Below are 7,348 nucleotides of genomic sequence, written 5' to 3' on the forward strand. Positions count from 1 at the left end.
GCACAAAACTGTTGAAAGTCAGGTGATGTGAACTGTGATCCATTGTTTGATACAAGGACCTCAGGAAAACTTTCAAGGTAAAAATTAGAAGGCAGAACTGATATCAATACATGCAGTAGTGGTGCACGTCATGGGGACAACAAATGGAAATTTACTGTATGCATCTACCACCAACAGTCATCACACATGCCAGAACGGATCTGTGAAATCAATACAGATACACTACCATGGTCTGGATGGACATGGCCACGTTCCGCAAAAACATTGCAACTTGAGATCATTTGCTCTATCTGGGTGTCCGTGCCCTACCAAATACAATGACTTTTGGCCAGTTTCTTTGGGCTGACTAGGCCCCAGTGACCTTGATGCAACAAAGACACAACTTTCTTTTGGCAGGAGTGAGGAATGATAATCCGTGCATTGTTATTCTCCGGATGCAACAGTGGAACACCTGATCACACAGATAGCATGTGATGAAGCAAAACGCAGCAATGCCTCACTGAGTTGGCGTTGTAGTTGGCAGAAGAGCCAACACCATGTTACTAGAGGAGGCCGAAATGCACGCGTTTTAGCTCACGCAAGCTGGCGCGAGGAGGGAAGAACTATACTGACATGAGGTCTCGAACATGACAAGGAATTAGAATTCAGAAAGCAGACAGAATTAGTTTGATACTTAACTTTAATCCATTAATGATAAACGTCGCTCTTGACGGTACATGATTCACAATATTATCTGTTCAGAATACATTTGTAGTAACTGAATATGGCGCCTTGCTACGCCGTAGCAAATGATGTAGCTGAAGGCTATGCTAAACTGTCGTCTCTGCAAATGAGAGCGTATGTAGTCAGTGAACCATTGCTAGCAAAGCTGGCTGTACAACTGGGGCGAGTGGGCTGTACAACTGGGGCGAGTGCTAGTGAGTCTCTCTGGACTAGACCTGCCATGTGGCGGCGCTCGGTCTGCAATCACTGATAGTGGCGACACGCGGGTCCGACGTATACTAACGGACCGCGGCCGATTTAAAGGCTACCACCTAGCAAGTGTGGTGTCTGGCTGTGACACCACAGTTGGTAATTTATACGCACCCACATTTCAAAAGCATGTGAACAGCTGCGTCAGAAGCAGTTGCTCCAGCAATACCAAAAAAATCGAGAGGAAAATTAGGAAGAACTTCAAAATCCTGTGAGTCTATTTGATAACATGATGCCTCAGATGAATCAAACACTGTGTCGATACCGACTGGTAACTGAGACAACATGTCAGCGTTCAAATGTTGGGCAGTGGGCCAATACAACAACTTGTACTGATAATGAGACAATATCAGAGGCCAACTTTGCAATCTTTGCCCTGTCTTTTACGGAACAGGCTTGGAAGGATTGAACAACTTCATTAAACATTGATGATCTGTAATCAAATAGAACTCCTGACTGTACATATATTTGTGGACTTTGGTAACACTACAAACAATGGTGAGAGCCTCTTTTTCAAGCTGACTGTAATTACACTGCACTTTGTTAAAGGTTTTTGAAGCAAATGAAGCAGACCTATCAGATAAACTAATTCTGTGGGAGAGCACAGTTCCCGTCCCATAAGATGATGCATCCACAGCTAACACAACAGGTTTAGTTGGATCAAAATGAATCAAATGATGGCAACTAAATAATGTGTCCTTTAATTGGTGAAATGCATCCTAGCATTCTTGGGACCACACAAAGGGAACACCTTTCTGGCACAGCGGTTTCAGTGGAGCAGCAATTTTCACAGCGTTTACAATTAATATTTAATGTAATACGTAACCTTGCTCATGGTAGCTTGGAGCTCCTTATGTTTAAGGGACACTGGCAGATCTTTAATCACAGATGAGTGCAAATTAGCTGGATTAATATCCTGTGCATTTGTAGCATGTTCTAAATATTCAAGTTCTTCATGGTAGAAGGGGCACTTTCCCTTGATGTGGTTTAAGCCAACTACAGAAAGAACTTGAAACAAGCAGTCTAAATTTGCCAAATTTTCAGAAGGCATATGACCCATGACCACTATATCATCCAAATAGTTTGTACAAAAAGGGAATTTTGCTGGCAGTTGGTCCAAGAACCATTGAAAAATAGCAGGAGCTAAAGCACTTCCAAATGGTAGTCTCTGAAACTGAAATAGATCTAGGTGAGTACTGATCACAAAATATTGCTTGGACTGCTCATCCAGCGGCAACTATAACTCTGCCTCATGTAAGTCAGTCTTGGAAAAGAATTTGCCCTGTCCCAATCTGTGCAATAATTTCTACGGTCGTGGGAGAGGAAAGGAATAAACAACAGTTTGTGTGGTGTACTGTTGCTTTAAAATCAGCACACAGATGTAAAGCTTCTGATGACTTTATGAGATTGACCAAAGGTGATGCCCACTGACTTGCAGAAACAGGGGGGATAAGCCGAATGTCTGTCCATCATTGCAATTCCTGAGAAACTTGCTCACTCACTGCGTGTGGAACAGGCCTTGTCCGAAAAAATCATGGCTGCACATTGTCTTTAACAGTAACGTGAACTTCAAAATCATTATCCCTTCCAAAACCTGGATCAAACAGTTCACTGTACTTATTACACAAGTCAGAAACAGCACTGCAAGGCACTAAAACAATTTGTAACACTATGTCTCATATGCACAGGCTGAACAAATCAAACAAGTCCAAGCCAAAAATGTTTACACTGTTCCTAGAACCGAGTAAATGAAACAAAACACGTTTGTTGCTGGCAAACGGCACATGGCAAGTATTTCATGTCCATTACATGCAGACAAAACAGAGGTACGCTTCTGTAGCTGTGGTCTACTGATCCTTTCATGTGTGCCCTTACTGATTAGGGAAACAGATGCACCTATATCTCACTGAAATTTGTCTTTTGAGCTGCTCTTAATTGGGAAAAAAGTTTGTTCTCCTGTGTGTGTACTGGGAGAGAAGATTTCCGCAAGGCAGATATGCAATCCTTTACCTGTGCTGGCTCTAATGGCAATGCTGACATGACATGCACTTGTTGATTGCTTCGCTGAAGCTGTGCACCTGCCCTGGCTGCCTTGTAAACATACTGTTTGAGTATGACCTTGGCTAAGACACTGGAAACATTTTGAGTCACATCACAGACAAGTTTCTCATCATGATGTGAAAAGCACTGAGGACAAGGCTACCTCAATGTATTCTGTAGTACACCTCGCGTACCACAAGTCTGAAAGTTTTTACATTTACCGTTCATCTGAGCCCTGTTTTTATTCACTTTAACTTAGTGTGAGCTTTAGACTGTCTTGTGTACTTTTATCAACAGAAATACATGGAGCCTCAATATTGAATTCAGTTGTGTCCACAAGAGTTTTAGATTCCACAACTCACAGAACTATCTACAGATCAGGATTTGGCAATTTGAGAATACATGTGTCTGACACCTTTTGCACGACTGCGTCACGTAACATGACATCACTATAACAGAGCCTACATGAACATTTAAACCTGCAATGTCTTGCAAGCCCTGTAAGTTTGGGAATCCACTGTTTTAAAGTTTATGCAAGCTGCTTCTTGAGCTAGGAAAACTTAAACCATGCTGCAGCCAAACACACTTGAATGTCATAATGTTCACTGAGCACCCAAAAAAGTTCATTATATCTAACAGTTTCTGGACAAGAACTGGGGCACAGTTTAACACAGACAGTACACTACTAACTATAAGTGCCTCTGTAATGTCTCAGAATGGAGGAAGACACGATCATACAACTCCCAACATGCCACATCTGCACTGTGGTGTTTAACATTATATTGATAATAAAATTATTAGTTTTGAGATGAATTCAATAGAGATCAGTAACAGTGATGCTTCTGAAATCATTAAAAGTACATAAGGCCCAGAATTGCCATGGAATACTGTTTGACTTCCAAGAGAATTCCCAACTGAAACTGTGCCAGTGTTAAACAAAATCAGTCACAGATTCATTGAACCAGGGATCGAAAGTTAGCACAAGTCACACACAAAAGTTGGGCAAGGAAACAGTCACAGAACTTCCATTCTACACTGCTAGTCTCACCTGTATATAATGCAGAACTGACCACTAGATGTTACGAGAGGCAGACCTACCGGTATAAAAGGAGATGTGGAGTGTGTGAGTGTATTGAACCAGAGACCTAGAAACGACGGAGAGGCTTCTTCCTGCTGTAGCCCTCAGTGGTTCACACCACCACAACAGGCCACAGCAGTCCACCCACCTCACCACCGCCCTCACACCAAATCCAGGGTGGTTGTGCGGTTCAGCCCCCTCTGGACAACTCCTCTTCCCCCCCCCCCCCCCCCCCCCCTCCCCGGTAACATCTCATACCAGACGAGTGTATCCCAAATGTTTGCATGGTACAGTAATTATGGTGTATGTGTACGTGGAGACAGTTTTTGCACAGCAATCGCCAACATAGTGTAACTGAGGCGAAATAAGGGGAACCAGCCTGCATTTGCCGAGGCAGATGGAAAACCGCCTTAAAAACCATCCACAGCCTGGCCAACACACTGAACCTTGACACTAATCTGTCAGGTGGATTCGTGCCGGGAACTGGCACGCCTTCCCACTTGCTCACTTGGGAAGCAGGGCGTTATCAGACTGCGCGGCTAGCCAGGCGGGTAGGTGTGGAATACTATACTGTGAGTAGAGAAGTAACAGCAGAATGAATGAGTTCAGACAACTGAGTGATTTTGAACATGGACCAGTCATTGGATGTCACCTGAGTAACAAATCCAACAAAGATATTTCATCCCTTTTAAAGTTTCCCAAATTGACTGTTGATGATGTGAGTGTGAAGTTGAAACAGCTAAGGCAGGGAGCATCAGGCACCACGGAGGGTGGCTGTAAAAAATCACATGAAATCAGTGGAAGGAATCACTTGTGAGTTCCAAAGTGCTATCATCAATCTAGCTAGCACAATGACTATGCATAGCAAGTTAGAAAAAATAGAGTACATTAGTTTGAGCAGCTCTTCATAAGCCAAACACTTCTGTAGTCAATTTAAGCAATGCTTGCTTCAGTTGGTGTAAAGAGTGATGCCACTGGACAGGGGATGACTGGAAACAAGTGACTTGGAGTGAAGAATCATGCTATACACTGTGGCAGTCCAATGGAAGGCCTTGGGGATGGGGAATACGTGGAAAAAGTTACCTGCCAAAATGTGTAGTGCCGAAAGAGGAGTACGGAGGAGGTAATGTTATGGTATAACTACAGAAGTATATGAACACATTTTACAGCATTGTGTACTGCATACATCAGAGGAACAGTTCGGAGACAATGACTGTTTATATCAGCACAGTAATGCACCCAATTGTAAAGCAGCATCTCTGAGGCAATGGTTTGTAGACAGTAACATTCTTGAATAGTACTTGCCTGCCCAGAGTCCCAATCGGAATCCAATGGAACACCTTTGGGATGAGTTAAAACAACCTTTCTCCACAACCCAGCACTCAATACCATTATCTTTTCTGGTTTTGGCTCTTAAGGAGGAATGGGCTGCCATTCCTCCACAGACATTCAGACATCTCATTGAATGTGTCGCTAGCAAAGTCAACAGTCACTACCTTATGTACATTAACTTCTTTATTTAAACCACAATTTGTTTCAGTCATATATACCCATCTTCAGGTGGTTACATTTATGCATCAAGCACTGCATGTTGTGAGCATCTGGCATCTACTACTGCAGTGTATTCCAGCTTTTGATACAAAAATATGTGTTGTATGGCATGATTTTAAATATGATGAATTGTTTGGCCATTAAATGGTATATGCTGATTCATTTTGCATACATCATTTGTTTCTTTCACATAAAAGCACACCATAATTATTCTCATCATCAGACATGTGCTTTACAAGTGGTATGATAGCAATGTTTGCAGAAAACACTACTGAAAAATGCTTTGGAGTTGAAATATGGAAGTTGTGCACATCATTAAGTGCAAAAAATCTGTAACTTAGAATGCACTATATAAAATTTGTTCATGAATTAGAAACAAATTAGAAAGATAAAGATCAAACAGGTTCATTACAGTACATAATTAGGCATATATGAAACTTTCTTCACATTCTTCATCCATGGGAGGAATGAGAAGAAAGTTTAACAGTGTGGTAGCATAAAAAGTGAATACTGCCACCCTGATCAAAAAGACTTGCAGAACATAGGTGTTAAGATGAACACAGATGTAAACTCTTGTCAAAACCAGTTTTGAACATGTGCCACTTATAATTAGATTCTACCTTCAAATCCACACAGAAAATTTCATTTTATTCTGCTGATCAGTTTCCATGGCAGTGCGATAGACTCTTCATATAGTGTTAATGGTGTGTGAATACAACATTTGAAAATGGTTTTAACAGTGGGAGAAATTGACACTCACTGATACAATCTGTTATGTGTACCTACCTGTTGTTAAGTAACATTCACCACAGGGAAACTTTATATGATACAAAAATAAATAGATTAAATCAAGTTGACAACCTCTGTTTGTAGTAGTTATATAAAGGAACAGAACTTTACCAATAAAACATATTTATTTAAATTTGACTGGTCACCATATTTAATTGAGCCTTCATAGCTAAACAGTCATGGGGTTTCACTACATTGGCAAAGTACATAGTTCTTGTCAATATTAAACACATTTCTACTGTTTCAATGATTATTTCACAATTTAGATTTAACACAGTATTAAGTTGTACTGTTCTCAAAAATTGTACTTCTGGAGAAAGTTTTGCAGAACACAAAATTTCAAAAGCAGCACACTGTCATGATCCACGAAGTTCATTTGAGTTTCTACAGAAGGATACTGAAATGTACTGTTTTAACACCAGGTCTTCCAGCAATTTTGGAAACACAAAATGTCATACCTGCAAGGCCCTGGATATTTTTAAATATTAGATTTACTTTAGAGTCAAAGAGTAGTAATGCAGCCACAAAAATAATTTGTTTCTCAAAAGATGAGCAAATGAGATACTGGGTAGATGAGCCAACAAAAGGTAAAATGGAGGAAGTGATAATTTGTTAACTATAAACATAAAGCTATTTTTAAAAGGAGAACATCACTAAAGCCATCCACATACTGGTGTGTGTGTGTGTGTGTGTGTGTGTGTGTGTGTGTGTGTGTGTGTGTGTGTGAGTGTGTGTGTGATGTAAGGGGCTCTCCTTTTATTGCCTGAAAAATGTCACCTTCATTTTACAGTATTATAAAAATGTGCAAAGCTAAGTGTAATCCAGAAATATGTATACATTTTTTTTAATTTCCTGTTAATTAGTAAAATTTAGTTTGATACAGTGTAATGGATTAAATACGTACAGGAAAGTATAACA

Source organism: Schistocerca cancellata, chromosome 4 (genome assembly GCF_023864275.1).
Source record: "Schistocerca cancellata isolate TAMUIC-IGC-003103 chromosome 4, iqSchCanc2.1, whole genome shotgun sequence".
Lineage (NCBI taxonomy): Eukaryota > Metazoa > Arthropoda > Insecta > Orthoptera > Acrididae > Schistocerca > Schistocerca cancellata.